The 15,428-nt window shown below is 46.1% G+C and overlaps 1 long non-coding RNA gene across 1 annotated transcript; it reads left to right on the plus strand.

Moving 5' to 3' along the window:
• The first annotated feature begins 3,302 nt into the window (after positions 1-3,302).
• Positions 3,303-10,086, plus strand: LOC143272109 (uncharacterized). Its single transcript, XR_013049546.1, has 2 exons — positions 3,303-4,183; positions 9,006-10,086. It is a non-coding gene; the product is annotated as an uncharacterized LOC143272109 (long non-coding RNA).
• Positions 10,087-15,428: the final 5,342 nt, after the last annotated feature.

Genomic DNA, 15,428 nt, shown 5'->3' on the forward strand with positions numbered 1-15,428 from the left:
TCCTGGTGAGAAAGAGACCGGTGAATCCCCTGGGCTCACTGGCTTTCCAGCCTTGCCTGACCATGAATCCTAAGCCACCTTGCCTCAGTAAACAAGGTGGATAGCTACCGAGGAAGGGCACCTGAGGTTGAAGTATGGCCTCCGCATGCACACGCATAGTCATTCACATCCCCACACACATAAAAATAAAAAAATAATTTAAAAAGAGAGAGAGAGAACGTGTGGTTAAAGCCTGGCTTGACATCCTCAAGAGGTGGAGGCAAGTGCTGGAGCCTGGAGGCTCATCAAAGGTCAAGGTCAGTCTGGTCTAAGAGAGAGTTCCCAGTCTACACAATGAGACCTTGTCTCAAAAACAATAAATTTTAAACGAAAACAAAAAGAATGTATAGCTTGAGGTCTCATTCTGAGAAAAGTCAGAAAGAGAAAGGATGAAGGATCTCTAGTACAGATCTATAATCCTCAGATACCTGGGAGGCTGAGAAGCAAGAGGATCACAAGTTCAAGGCCAGCCTGAGCTACAGAATGAGTTCAAAGCCAGTCTGGGTAACTTAGACTCCATCTCAAATTAAAAAAAAAAAAAAGAAAGAGGAGGAGGAGGCTGGAGACGAAGCTCGGTGGTAGAGGGCTTGAGTAGCATTGGTTAGACCTTAGGTTCCATCTCCAGTATTGAAGCAAAACCACAAACAAGGCCAATTTCTATAGCACATGGCAGCCAGTACTCACTGCTACTCTGGAGTCTCAGCCTAGAGGATGCCTCAAGCCCAGGAGATCCCAGGAGCTCAAGGCCAGCCTGGGCTACAAAGCAAGATTCCTAACAATAATCATAATAGAGAAAAGAAAGATTTCTGAGCCGTCAAGATGGCTCCGCAGGCAAAGGTGCCTGATGACCTGAATTCTACCTCCAGACTCACATGGTGGAAAGAGAATGGGGTCTCCCAAGTTGTCTCTGACCTCCACAAGTGCAGGGTTACACTGGTGCACATACATTGCGCGCGCGCACACACACACACACAGATAAATGTCATTTTAATTTTTTAAAGTTTGTTATTCAAGCTTAAGAGAATTTCACACCCACAATCATCACAGATATTTCCAAATCGATTATATTGAGCAACTTTGTGCTCCCCAAACTGTATATGAAGCTCTAATCTTTCTCCGTAAGAGAACTGTGTTGTTCAAGAAAAGAAACTCGCCATGACACACGTCTTGACACACGACAAACTCCCAGCACTTGGGAGGCAGAGGCAGGTGGATCTCTGTGAGTTCGAGGCCAGCCTGGTCTACAGGGCAAGTTCCAGGACAGGCTCCAAAGCTACACAGAGAAACCCTGTCTCAAAGGAAGGAAAGAAAGAAAGAAAGAAAGAAAGAAAGAAAGAAAGGAAGGAAGGAAGGAAGGAAGGAAGGAAGGAAGGAAGGAAGGAAGGAAGGAAGGAAGGAAGGAAGAAATGCTCTCCTGAAGCCAAAGGACTGAACACCTTGTCCCAGCTTAGACCCGTGGTCGTGTGCCCCACAAGGCTAGTCCCATGTAAAGAGCCCAAGTCCTTTGCAGACTGAAAAAACACTACCCCCTGGAAACAAAATTAGCTGGAAATTATGCTTGAGCCAGGAAAAAAGAACTGAATGTGGTGGCCCACATTTGGGAGGCTGACATTAGCAGAACTGGAAATCCCAGACGAGCCCTGACTACATAACTACATACTATAGCTATCCTGGGCTATATATTAGATTTCTCACCACCACCGCACACACAAAATCTGTGAACAAATTATATATATTCCAGAGAGAAGCCAGGCTCTGCCCTGGTTTGGATGTAGCATTCTCTATCTGTGTAAAGCAACCCAGGGCCCTTGGGTAGCAGAAACCTGCCTTCCCAGTCCGTCCCTGACTCCCGGTCTATTGGAGGAAACTGGAGGTAGAAGTAGTCAACGCAAAGGGTGCCTTAACCAGGAGGAAGTTCCTCGTCACCCAAGATGTTCAGAAAGGCTTCCCGGAGGAGGCCGAGGGGTCTTGAAGGGTCAGGAGCGTTTCCCCAGTGTGGAACTGAGAACTCCACATAAGTGCAGGTAGAAAATTCAGGGGTCTTCCGGACATTTAGAAGTCGAGTAGATGTTAGGAAGATGTGGACTGGGAAGCTGTAACAAGAATTGGGTGGCAGCCTGGACGCTGTGGTATAGTGATGACCTGGAGGGGAAACTTTCAAGAAAGGAGGCTAAGTCACGCGATTAGTGGGTTAGAAGGTCTAGGGCACGGTGGAGATGAATCAGAGGCTGGACTGGAGGAAGAGGAATATTGTGTTACCTGGATCTGCCAGGGCCACTACTTTGACTCACTCAGTCCAACATTCCCACTTGTGCAGGAGCAGACAGAGAATGCCAGAGTCCTGGGCGTCACCCATTTGGGAAGGGCCATCACCCCAACTTCCTCCTGTCCCAGAGAACTCCTCCTTACCGGAGTTGCAGGGCTCATGGTTCCTCAGTCAGACCAGCATTCCCAAGGAGGTTCCAGCCGTGGGGCTCTGCTCTGCAGCCTCAGAGATGAGGGGATCAGGAAGGAGCTACCAAGTGAGGCCCTGAAGGGAGGTGCAGGGAAGGGCCACACTGGCCCTAATGAAAGTCACCCGCAGGTCCGGTCCCCTCCCCAGCTTTCCTGACTGAGACCCCCTCGGCCCTTCAGTTCCTGGTCAAGTCACCTGGTGATTCCGAGGTGGTGTTGACCTAGGTCTCCAAGCTAGGATTGGGAGGAGGGTGGGGTGAGGGGCAGGCAGGTTCTCTGCTCTAGTGTAAGGAGGAGCTAAGTCTTCATTCGGAGGCCTAGAAGACTGTGCCCATCACCCCAGCCTTGGCTGTGCAGCCGGGCTCTTTAAGCCTCCCTTCAACTCCTGGGTCTCTTTAATCTTGACCCGGGGCCACCCCAGAGTGCCGGCCCTTCCGTGCGGTGCGTGCGTGCGTGACTCTCTGGGGGATTCACCACAATTGATCCTCTTAGCCAGGGGCTTATCCCCTTTCTCAGCAGCCCCAGGAACCACACCTTCCAGACCACTTAGTTTTTCATCTCTGTGCCTTCGATCGAACTCATTCTCTGGTCTCTGGAAAGTCCCAACCTACCCAGCTCTGACTAACTCTCCCTATAGGCGGGGTGGGAGGAGGGAGGGAAAGAGAGAAATGGAAGAAAAGGAGGAGAAGGGAGGAGGAAAGAGTGAACAGAAACGGGAGGAAAGGAGGCAGGGAGCTATCTCTCCTTGGGACCCTTGGCCGGTTAAACTGCTAAAACTTATAATTGCTATTACTATTGATGATAATGAATTAAGTTCTCACTTAGACACTCCTTTTGATGTTCACCTTCCTGGACATAAGCAAAGGTTTGGGGATAGGGTGATCTGACTCCCTCATTAGCAGCGCTTATGGTTCTCCCTTGCTGCTGTGGCTGTCTTGAGGGGAAAAAAACAAGACCGAGTCAACAGCCAGGAGGTCCACCCCTACGCCACTGCAAGCTGGTCTTGAAGTCTCCACGGTGAGCTTAAAAAGTGCGCAGGATAATAGCTGATGACGCCAGCCCCTGAAAGCAGCTTCAGCCTGGGCTGCTTGCAGGAGTTTGGATTACAAGGCTCGGTGAACTCTAGATGAACCGGCTGCGGCCGCCGGTCCCCACCTACGCGGGAGGGAAACACGCCCCCTGGTGGCTGTTCGGAGGGCCTGCTCTCCAGAGGCAAAGGTGTGAGGGGTCCAAAAGGAAACCTCCGTAGCTGTGACTGGTACCAAAACGGCCAGGCGCTGAATGGTCCAAACACGAGGTCTCTGGCTGTATGAGTCGGTCGCTCAGGCTCATCTAGACACCTAAAGGCACATTCCTTCTCTGATGTTGCACATTAGGCAACATTATAGGAAGCTTCTCCCAGTTTCTTAGCTACTGTCGGCCCTGCGCGTCAGCTGGTTCCGGAAGGGAAGAAACAGCAGGGAGAGCAGAGTGAAAGTGGCGAGGCAGTCAGCGGCTTGACAGCCGAAGAAGAACAGATGAACATTTAAAGAGTGGCCAGGGCAGGAAGCAGGATGACCGAAACAGAGAGATGGCAAGAGAGCTAGGAGAGCGGAGACTGGGCAAGAACGAGGGCTGTGACAAGCCCTGGTCATGGAGGAGTTCCAGCGCGCTGTCAAGTCTTCAGGGCTGAGGATCTCAGACACCTCAGGTCAGCTGTAACACCGACCGCTTTCAAGGGCTGAGGACCCCTGCTAAGTAGGCCTGACTGAAAGCTGAAATGCCAGCCAAAGCCAGGGACTGAGGAATCCTGACTGCCTAAGGCTTCCCAAAATCTTTATCACTTGCAGGGCTACATGTCCCGATTCCAGAGGCATTCAGGAGGACTGGGACACTACAGGGTGCCACCTGCTGCTGCTCCCACCTGCCTCGACTCAGGCAGACTTTAGGGACCACAGAGCTGCCAGAGACCAACATTTGAGAGTGCCTCCTTGTCTAGCCCACAATTTCTACCTGGGTGGAGCAAAAGGACCCTGTGAGTTGATTGGGGAAGAAACGAAAGAAGTCAGGGAGAGAGGAGGGGAAGGGATGACCAGGCAAGCTGGCCTCAGAATCTGGACCTGGGTCCTGCCAGTGCCTGGCTCCTCGCCAACTCTTCCTCCCTCCCCCTCCCGCCCCCCCCGCCCCCCCCCCCGCCCCCAGATAGGCAACTCGGCATCGTTCACCAAGAGGGGAGGAGGAGGGATGATACAAACATCTAGATCGCACTCTCCAGATTTAGCAACCAGGAGAAACGGGAAGGGTTCTCCAACAGCAGTGTAGAGAGTTCAGGGAGGAGATTCTCCATCAGCCTCATGAAGAAGGATGCAGACAAGAAGAAGGGAGAAGGAAGCTGGGAGAACTAAGGCCACAGATACCACAGACTTGGCATGTGTCCCTGGAGTGTTGGCCAACGGCTGGCTTCAAGACATGCATGAAAGGTGTGAGCCGACAGGGTGTAGTGGTGCATACCTGTAATCTCACCACTTGGGTAGCTGAGGCAGGAGGATCTAGAATTACAGGACAGCACAACCCTGTCTCAAAAAAAAAAAAAAAAAAAAGAAAAAAAAAGCAGATGAGAGAGAGAAATGCCTTTTTTAATATAAATCCGGGGAGTTCATAGACCCGCTGGTGATCACTGTTGAGTAGCTGTTTTATATCTCCTTTATTAATTAAAAAGTTGTTATTATTTATGTGTATGGGTTTTTTTTTTCCTGCATGTGTATCTGTCTACCACATGTGTGCCTGGTGCTCACAGAAACCGAGAGAGGGTGCCAGAGGCCCTGGATCTTGAGTTGCAGATCACTGTGAGTTGCCATGTAGATGCAGGGAATTGAACACGGATCCTCTGGAAGAGCAGCCAGTGCTCTTAACTACAGAGCCACCTCTCCAGCCCTATTTCTTTTTCTTTTTCTTTAAGATTTAATTATTTTATTTTATATGTATGGATGTTTTGCCTACATGCATGTCTGCGCACTCTGTGCATGCCTAGTACCTGAGGATGCCATAAAAGGGTGTTGGCCCCCTGGGACTGGAGTTACAGATGGTTGTGAGCTGTCATATCAGTGCTAGGAATTGAACCTGGGTCCTCTGAAAGATTAACAAGTGCTCTTAACTGCTGAGCCATATCTCCAACCTCCCTAGTTCTTTTTTTTTTTTAAATTATGTGAAGGTGGAGGTGGTGGTGGGCATGTGCATGTGAGTGCAGGTGCCAGAGAAAACCACAGGTTTGGGATCTCATGGAGCTGGAATTATAGATGGTGAGCCTCCCAGTGTGGGTGCTGGGAACTAAACTCAAGTCCTCTACAAGAGCAGCACGTGCTCTTAACCACTGAGCAATTTCCACAGCTCCATTCTTTTCTTTTTTTAAAGCTTGAGGACAATTTTATTACTAAAGTTTAAAAGAAAAACTCTAGGGAGACAAGCTGTAGCCAAGAGGAAGAGAAAGAAGAACACCCCCCCCATCCCATCCCACCCCACAAAAAAAGCTATCTATGTATGCTGCTTGAGTTAAGCTGACATGGAGGTCAGCCACATGGCAGACATGGCAAGGAGAGGAGCTTTGGAGATAAGGATCCTAATGCACCCGTGAAAGCACACTCATGCTGCAAGCCGCAAAAATATACAAAGTAGGATTTCAGCTGATTATGACAAAGCTAATACCTGGAAGAAGCCAAGGGCCTTCCAGAGGTCAACCTGAGTCTCCAGGAGCCTTGGTGATATTTGGCTTTTGATTATCAGCTGTTTCCTGCTGTGAGTTTCTTGTGTGCTATTGTAGCTTTTCCATCATTTATTGGGCACCATTTCCCCTCTACTAATGGAATATTTAGATAACCTTGTGCTCTGACAGCTATGCACAGCCAGAACCCCAGTTCAAGCCTCCCTGTAATTATCGCCATTGGCAGCATCTGGCCAGGACCATCCCCAGATGGAGGAAAGTACCTTATCAGAGATACCTCTGTACTCTCTAATAACAGACTTAAGTGTCCAGACTACCTGTTTGAGAAGGCCTGGCAGATGTGCCATTTAAACCTAACTTCCTCCTTTCTCAAACCTTACCTCTAGTTCCAGATCTCCCTTTAACTATCACTAGAGGCATTTAGCTGTACACAGGTTGCCTAACGACTGAGCACACTTTCCCCCACCCTGCAGAAAAAACAGCAGATAGCTTGGGCAGGAGCCACAGGCAAAAAGAAGGAAGTTTTATTTTCTCCCATTGACCCAGCCACTTACAGATTTGTTTTGTTTTGTTTTGTTTTGTTTTGTTTTTGAGACAGGGTTTCTATGTGTAGCTTTGGAGCCTGTCCTGGAACTCACTCTGTAACCCAGGCTGGCCTCGAACTTACAGAGATCTGCCTGCCTCTGCCTCCCGAGTGCTGGGATTAAAGGCGTGTGCCACCACCGCCCGGCAATTTAACAGATTCTTAACATTTTCTACCAATCACATTTAAGACTATAGTGGAGCACATAAGATCCCTCTTCTTAGATATTACCTGAATTTAGTCTTTAGTTAATTCATTTCCCCATTAGTCACTTCCCTTTTAGGTTGCAAATGATAATTAACAATTATTGCCCCTCTATGTGATTCTTACCACCCCTCCATTTGACCCTGGAAGCCTGGTGGTCACTGCCTGAGGAAAATTCTTACCTGCCTTTATGACCCTGTAGAATTCAAGCCTGGTGACCTTGCATGACCAGGGGCTTGCTATTGCTTGGGTTTATTACTGGATTCCTGGGAGATTTAGGAGGAACGTGGAGAATGGAGAGACGGAGAACAGAGAGGGATAAGGAGAGAATGTGTAGACAAGATGGAAGATGAGAAAGTGTCAGATGGGAAAGTCCTAGCTGGGTAAGAACGAGATGAAAAGGACCTAGATGAGGCAAAATTAAGACGAGAGAATTAAGGTAGAATTTAGAGGGAACAGTAGATAAATATAGAGAGAAATCAGGTGAGAAAGGAGCGAGGCATGAGAACCGAACTGAAGCTGTGTATATGTGGATGCTATGCCAGAGGAATTAAAGCAAGTGGACTAAAGAGCTCCGTGTGCTGAGATTCTATTTTCCAAAAATAGTCCCCACCGTTAGTAGTTCTCTCTCCTGAGCCCCTGGGATGTATAATATTAAGGCTGGTCCCACTAATATTGTACAAGACACTCAGGCTCTGGCCAGCATTGGCATGAAAGAGCCAGAAGAGAAGAAAACCTTGCGCCTTTCCGAGTGACTCAGAAAGGCAGACAGCCCCCAGCAGAGCTGCAGGGGAGTTCACTGCTTTCTTTCCTTTCCGTAAAACCCCTGTGTTTAAGACAGGATCTTACTGTGAAGCCTGGGCTGGCCTCAGACTTCACCTTCCAGGGCTGACTGTACAGTGTGCACAGCCCCCAGCCAGACATTGTTGGTTCATTGTTATTTTACTTTAAAAACATATATATCACACCAGGTGTGAGGGCATGTGTCTTTAATCCCAGAGGCAGATGGATCTCTGTGAGTTTGAGACCAACCTGGTCAACATAGAGAGGTTCAGGCTAGCCAGGGTTACACGGTGAAATCCTGCTGTCTCAAGAAGTAAATAAATAAAGTTCAGCGCTGAAGATATGTCTCAGCAGTTAAGAGCACCAGCTGCTCTTCTGGAAGACCAGAGTGCAGTTCCCAACACCTACATCAGCCTGTAATTCCAGTTCCAGGGGACTCTCACACCTTCTTCCGGACTCCTCAGGCACCCTCACACATGTGGCATGCCCTCACACAGACGACACAGACACACACACACACAGACACACACACACACAGACACACACGCGCGCAATATTGCAAATATATATGCCTATAATGTGTGTGCACATGCCATGACAGATGTGGAGAAGTCAGAGACATCTTTTTGGAATCAGTCCTCTCCTTCCACCCTGTAGGTCCTGGGTATCAAACTTCAGTCATCTGGCTTAGGGCAAGCCATCTCACTATCCCCAGTGGTTTATTTAATTTTATTATCTGTTTGTTTGCGACAGCGTTTCTCAGTGTATCCCTGGCTGTTCTGGAGCTTGCTCTCTAGACCAGGCTGGCCTTGAACTCACAGAGATCCACCTGCCTCTGTCTCCAGAGTACTGGCATTAGAGGCATTTGCCATCACCTCCTGGCTTATGTATTTATTTAATATGCCCGTCTGTTTAGCTACATGAGTGTATGTGTACCATGTATGTGCAGGAACCCACAGAGGCCAGAAGAGGGCACCAGATCCCCTGGAACTGGAGTTAGAGACAGCTGTACAGTTCTGAAGAACACACCCCTCAGTTCACTGCTGGTACCACCTCTCCAGGCCCAGGCAGGTACCTGCCCAGCAACTGGAACCTGGCTTTCCAAGATGTCCCAATGAAGGACATACCTGCTCTCCTGCTCACTCATTCACCCTTTGCTCATTCACTCATTCCATTCTTATCACTCCACCCATGGCTGGCACAGCTCATGAGGCCAATGATAACAATCTATTTTTTTTCTCCTAGTAACCTGCCCCCTCAGCACATTCAAAGGAACAGACGCCTGAGATTTTCACAGTGACACAGCTCACTCAAGGAACAGAAGCCTGAGATCTCCACGATGACAGCTAACTGGATGTTTCTTCACTCACGCCTCCCACCGGGAGAACTCCCGGTCTATCCCCCCCCCCCCATCGGCCTAAAGTAGCCTCGAGAATTCAGGGCCTTTGTTTCCCCGCTTGCTCTCACAACTCACCTCTTTTTTATAATAATCAAAAATGGAGAAATCTGATCCCGCCCCTTGGCGCCACCCTATGCCCGATGTAAAAGCCTGTTTTTAAGGGGAAACTCCGCCAGTTTCTCTCTTTTCTCTTCTGCTTTCCTCCCTCAAGGTACACACCTCTCGAACCCCCTGCTCCCCTATCTCTCTCTTTCCTTCTTTCTCTCCCTCCTCTCTCTTCCCCCCATGAAATAAAACTCTTCACTGAGCACTATCTGCATGGCATCTCTGTCTCTCATCCGCCGTGTGGCACCTAGGCTCTACCTGCCAGGATCTACCGCCAGCACATACAATATCATAACTGTTGTGAGCTGCCTTGTGGGTGGTGGGAACCAAACTCATGGACTCCAAAAGAGCAGTAATTGCTCTTAACTGCTGAGCCATCTCTCCAGGTCCTTTTGGGAAGGCCTAGACTTGACTTTACAGGCTCCATCTTAGGGAAGGGCCACCATCTCAGACCCACCTGCTGTACTCAGTTCCAGGAAGGATCTCAGGAATGTGCTATGACAACTTGAACGGATACAGAGCAGTTTCCTCCTGCAGACTTCTTGTCTGCAATTTATGGCCCTTGAAGATATCTAGATAACCCTGCTGAGCAGTCCAGATAATCCTGTTCAAAGGTTGTGGTTCCCTGCCAAAAGTCTAACCCAATGGTTTCAAAAAATTACCTTGCCCCATATCCCTTCTATCCAGTCCCAAATTGCCAGCCCTGGCTTGTGGTTTTTCCCTATTAAAAACACTCTACATCTGCCACATTTTCTTCCATCTGCCATGCAGTGGCCCAGGTTGAACCTGAATAAAAGGATCCTTATATGTTTGTATCAGAAACTGGCTCCTTAGTGGTCTCTGGGGGACTTGAGAAAGGGGTACAACACTTCTCTTTAAATATCAGGCTGTTGGGTTTGTATTGTTTACCTACAAAAGAGGCTTTTAAGGTAATTAAATATATAAATTATTCAAATTTTTGAAGAAATAATAATTAAATTGATGAAAATTAGAGACAGAAACTGGTCAGGCTGTTTTAGGGTAAAAGAATCCAAAAATAAACAATTTTTCCTTGGCTAAAGCTGGAAACGCCCTTGGCTCTTTCAGCCTTCTGCCCTTGCTGAAGACCAGAGATACCAGAAACATTTAAGCCAAAATGTCTGGTTCTTCCCTGACCAGAGGTGGGAAATGCCAGAAGACTGATCTGACTTATCCGTATCTCTCCTCCCCTTCCTAAATGAGCATCACTTCCTCGAAACTATATGTGAGGATGTGACTTGCCCTGGACCTGGACACTTCATTAATGGGCCAGCGATAACGGTCAATGTACCCTCCGCCTCTGTGCCTCCATTTCGTAAAGCCTTATTAACTCAAGGGTGGGGCCTCCACCGTGCCTTGTTCCCAGGTTCCCACTCCTTCTCTATAGGGACTCTGCCTTCTTGCCCTCAAATGCCTACCTATGAATCTATCCTAAAAATCCATCCACCTGTGGTCCGTGAATTTCATTCTTCAAATTTACAAGACAAGTCCCGCAGGGGATCCCCAGCTGGCCGGGTCAGGGGATTATCCCACTTGTGAGGGAAAATATGCTGGGCAGATGCTGCCCCAGGCGGTGGGGGTGGAGGCATGTGGAAAGTCATATCCCAGGCGCTGAATCCACTTGGAAATAGTTTATTTGAAAAAAAAGATAGGGAAAGACAGAAAGAAAAGAGAGGATAGCCGGGCGGTGGTGGCGCACGCCTTTAATCCCAGCACTCGGGAGGCAGAGCCAGGCGGATCTCTGTGAGTTCGAGGCCAGCCTGGTCTCCAAAGTGAGTTCCAGGAAAGGCGCAAAGCTACACAGAGAAACCCTGTCTCGAAAAACCAAAAAAAAAAAAAAAAAAAAAAAAAAAAAAAAAAAAAAAAAAAAAAAAAAGAAAAGAGAGGAAGAGAGAGTGGAAAAGAGAGAAGGGAGGGGTTTTTCCTTAAATCAGGCTTTTACATCAGGACACAGGGTGGCCCCAACAGGCAAGTTTCCAAGGGGCGGGTCAGAATATTAACAAGAACCTCGGGGCCACTGATTCAGTGGAAGTTTTAGGTGACAGCGTGTGTGTGGCACTCTGAGTAAAAGCCCAGCTGATGTGTGGAAACCTCCATCAAACTCAGAGACACACTACCTTCTCCCATATCAAAACGACTTAACAGCCTTATAGTGTTTCAAGATTTTGAACCAGCATCATGTGGACGCTCAGGATAACTGATGGTTAATATTGATTGACAACTTGACAGGATCTAGGACCACCTAGAAGCAAACCTCTATGAGCAGAGTTAGGCTAATTGAGGTGGGAAGACCCACCTAATGTGGGTAGCACCATTCCATTGTCTGGGGTCTGGGACTGACTAAAAAGAAGAAAGCAAATTAAAGACTAGCATCCATCTCTGTAGCTAGAGTTTTTCTCTCTGGGTCCCGCCAAGCCCCAGCAGTCCCATAGCCCACTTATAAAATAAACATACAGACGGTTATATTATTCAAACTGCTCGGCCATTAGCTCAGGCCTACCATTGACTAGCTCTTACTCTTATACTCAGCCCATTTCTGTTAACCTATATGTCACCACGTGTTCCGTGGCTTTACCTGTTGTCTTTACATGATGCTTCCTGGATGGCAGTCTGGTGTCTCCTCCTCTCTACCTTCCTGTTCTCTCAATTCTCCTCTCGGCTAGTCCCGACTATACTTCCTGCCTGGCTACTGGACAATCAGTGTTTTATTTATCATCAGTCATCCACAGCACTTCCACTTTTTCTTCTTTTTCAAAAAGGAAGGTTTTAACTTTAACATAGTAAAATTACATATAACAAAACAATTATCAAGCAAGAATTACAGTTACAATATTAAAGAAGATATCCTATCTATCTTATATTTGTGAATCTAAGGTTTTATATTTAACCTATCTTTTATCATAACTGAGGAAATTATAACTCTAGTCTTCAACTACATCAAAGACCCCAGAAGGATATACTATTTTTTTAAAAGATTTATTTATTTATTTATTATGTATACAGTGTCCTGCCTGCATGTATCCCTGCAGGCCAGAAGAGGGCACCAGATCTCATTACAGATGGTTGTGAACCACCATGTGGTTGCTGGGAATTGAACTCAGGACCTTTGGAAGAGTAAGCAGTGCTCTTAACCTCTGAGCCATCTCTCCAGCCCCGAAGGATATACTATTGCCTGAGAAACGGGAGAAGGATACAAGCAACTTTTGGGAGTCTTGTTGGGTAGACAGAAACAGCTGGCAGCCTGGACAGTCACCTAATGTTCCTTTGTAAAGTTGGAGCATCTGTCTTCAGCCCACAGGCCTAGAGTCTCTCAGTCATTTCCCTCTGTGTCCTGTAGAATGTCTGGCAGTTTCTTCTGTGAAGCAGGAACCTGAAGGACCATTTCGCCAAGCCAAGTTCAGTGGTCACCTTCCTATGGGTCCAAGCAAAGTTCAGTGGTCACCCTCCTATGGGTCCTGCATGTCCAGTTGATCAAGCAGTCCAGGCAAGAACAGTTTCTTGCCCAAATGGCTATTTTTGCCAAGGTGAAGATAAACTCTATATAGAGTGTCTTCGATGCTCATCCTCCTCTCTGAAGTAAATTGGTGCTGCCAGGAGCAGACATGTCTCACTGTCCAGAAAGTCTAAATTTTTAAAGCATTTTAAATGCCATATTCTGTAGGTCTTTGAAGTATTTGAAGATTACCTATCTATCTGAAATATATCTATGTATACCTAGAAAACAACATGACTATAAGTTTGACTATCATAGAAGATTAATTATTAATCTGTATTTCTTAATTATCCATTACAATTTAAATGAGTTACATAAACATAATACCTCAAATGAGAATAGAAATATACAGTATAACAAAATTAAGTTTAAACTTGTATCAATAAAATAAATCCATAGCAATATAAAACATTTTAAACAAGTTGCTCTTTAAAAGTAGATTCAATAATCTACCCTTTCATCCTATCATATCTATATCATATCCCCTTTTCTTCTTTAGAAAGAGATTGCATTTATAATCAACCTGATTTAAATAAAAATATTGGTTTTTTTCTGTTCCACACCAGAGGGCTCTTCTGATATGGGACAAAAGAATTTCTTAACCTTTTTTTTTTTTTTTTTTTTTTTTTTTGTAGCAATATGTTTGGGTTTAGAGAAGGAGTGAGCCAATTCCATCTCCAAAGCCAGCTTGGTATATTTGGGAATTTGGGCGTAGCTTCTCTTACTACTTCCTGCTGGAGGGGGGCGCTGTATCTTATGGGGACACAAAGAAAATTTTAGGATTATGGAGTAGTCCATGAGGGTGTATTGTCTGAGCCAGTTGCCTTGAAACTGTCTTGGACATTGGATCATCTGGGCCATGGTGTCATCGGAGACCTTTCAGGGGGTCTTGGCTGGTCAAACCTGATGTATCTTAATCTGGAACAAATCCATAGCCTCTGGCTTTCTGTGGAAACAAAAGCAGAGCCTTTTTTTTCCAAAGCAACATATCCTTAGATCCAAATTTTGAAGTCAAGGTACCTTTAAAATATACATTTTGGCATAACTCAACAGCTTTTAGAATCAAATGTTTTTCTGCAGTTAAGAATCCCAAAGACTGGGCCAGGCGGTGGTGGCGCACGCCTTTAATCTCAGCACTCGGGAGGCAGAGGCAGGCGGATATCTGTGAGTTCGAGGCCAGCCTGGTCTCCAAATCGAGCTCCAGGAAAGGCTCAAAGCTACCCAGAGAAACCCTGCCTCGAAAAATCAAAAAAAAAACAAAGAAAAAAAAAAAAGAATCCCAAAGACAACACAATCCAGATTCTCTGTGTAAAATCCATCTTTTTGTACTACCTTTACTGTCTCTTTAAAGACTTTATTTTTAAAAACTATCTACCTTTCTAAGGCTTTGAAAGGAAGTTGTTGTGTTTTTTTTTGGTTTTTCGAGACAGGGTTTCTCTGCATAGCTTTGCGCCTTTCCTGGAACTCACTTGGTAGTCCAGGCTGGCCTCGAACTCACAGAGATCCGCCTGCCTCTGCCTCCCGAGTGCTGGGATTAAAGGCGTGTGCCACCACCGCCCGGCGAAAGGAAGTTTTTAAGAGCTTGGAAGATATGTTGGTGTGTAAAGTGCTTGCTGTGGAAGCATGAGGACCCGAGCTCAATACCTAGCAGTTATATAAAAATTTGAGGTGGTGCTGTGTGCTTAAAACCTAAACACCAGTCAGGATACTCCCTGAGGCTTGCAGCCGGTCTACCTAGTCTAACCAGTGCACACCAGGCCCCAAGAAAACCCTGTCTCAGAATCAAAATAGGTATACTTCTCCTGAGAAATGACACCCAAAGTTGACCTCTGGCCTTCACATACATGTACACCCATACACACAAACATACACACCTGCACATAGAGGGAGGTTAAATAGTATAGGATGTGGAATAAGAGCTTTGTGAGTTCTGGTTGGGACATTTTTTTTTTTTCTCTATGACCTTGCTTATCATTCCTGGCTTTCCTTGTCCCAGCTCTTCAATTGGGGAGTAAGTAAGATTGGACACCTCCCACATGAAAACCTTGCCACCACAGGGTGATCAATAAATAGTTGATACACATCATCAATATAAAAGCATGACTGAAGAAATTTCATAGTGAGATCTTTTAATAATGAATTTTGTGTTCCTCCTTTCAGAAGCACAGTCTCATTCCAGACAGTACCTTCACTTGGTAAGGTTTCTGGACTATGTTTCTGTATTGCTATGATGAACAAGTAGTTTTTTGGTATAAGTTTCCTCTTGAATTATAAGCTTTCTTTACCAAAATTCTTAGAAACTTACTGAATATGTATCATGTACAAGGCTAGGAAATTCCCTGTGTATGGAAAGACCACATGGGTGGTATCTTCCCTATGTTAGTAGTGTTGACAAAATGGGTTTAATAGTCATTATGACACAAAAAAGATATTGTACAATTAAAATGAGTTCTATGGATAAAAAAAACTATTTCTTTATATAACTATATATATTCCTTTTTCTCTCTCTTCCAAGCCTACGTACATTTTTATACACATTGTAAAGCATTTAAAGTCTTGTTCCATCTGAATCTGTCTTATTGTGAATCTATTGTTTTTTTTTTTTTTTTTTTTGGTTTTTTGAGACAGGGTTTCTCTGTGTAGCTTTGCGCCT

This window comes from Peromyscus maniculatus, chromosome 1 (genome assembly GCF_049852395.1).
Source record: "Peromyscus maniculatus bairdii isolate BWxNUB_F1_BW_parent chromosome 1, HU_Pman_BW_mat_3.1, whole genome shotgun sequence".
Classification (NCBI taxonomy): domain Eukaryota; kingdom Metazoa; phylum Chordata; class Mammalia; order Rodentia; family Cricetidae; genus Peromyscus; species Peromyscus maniculatus.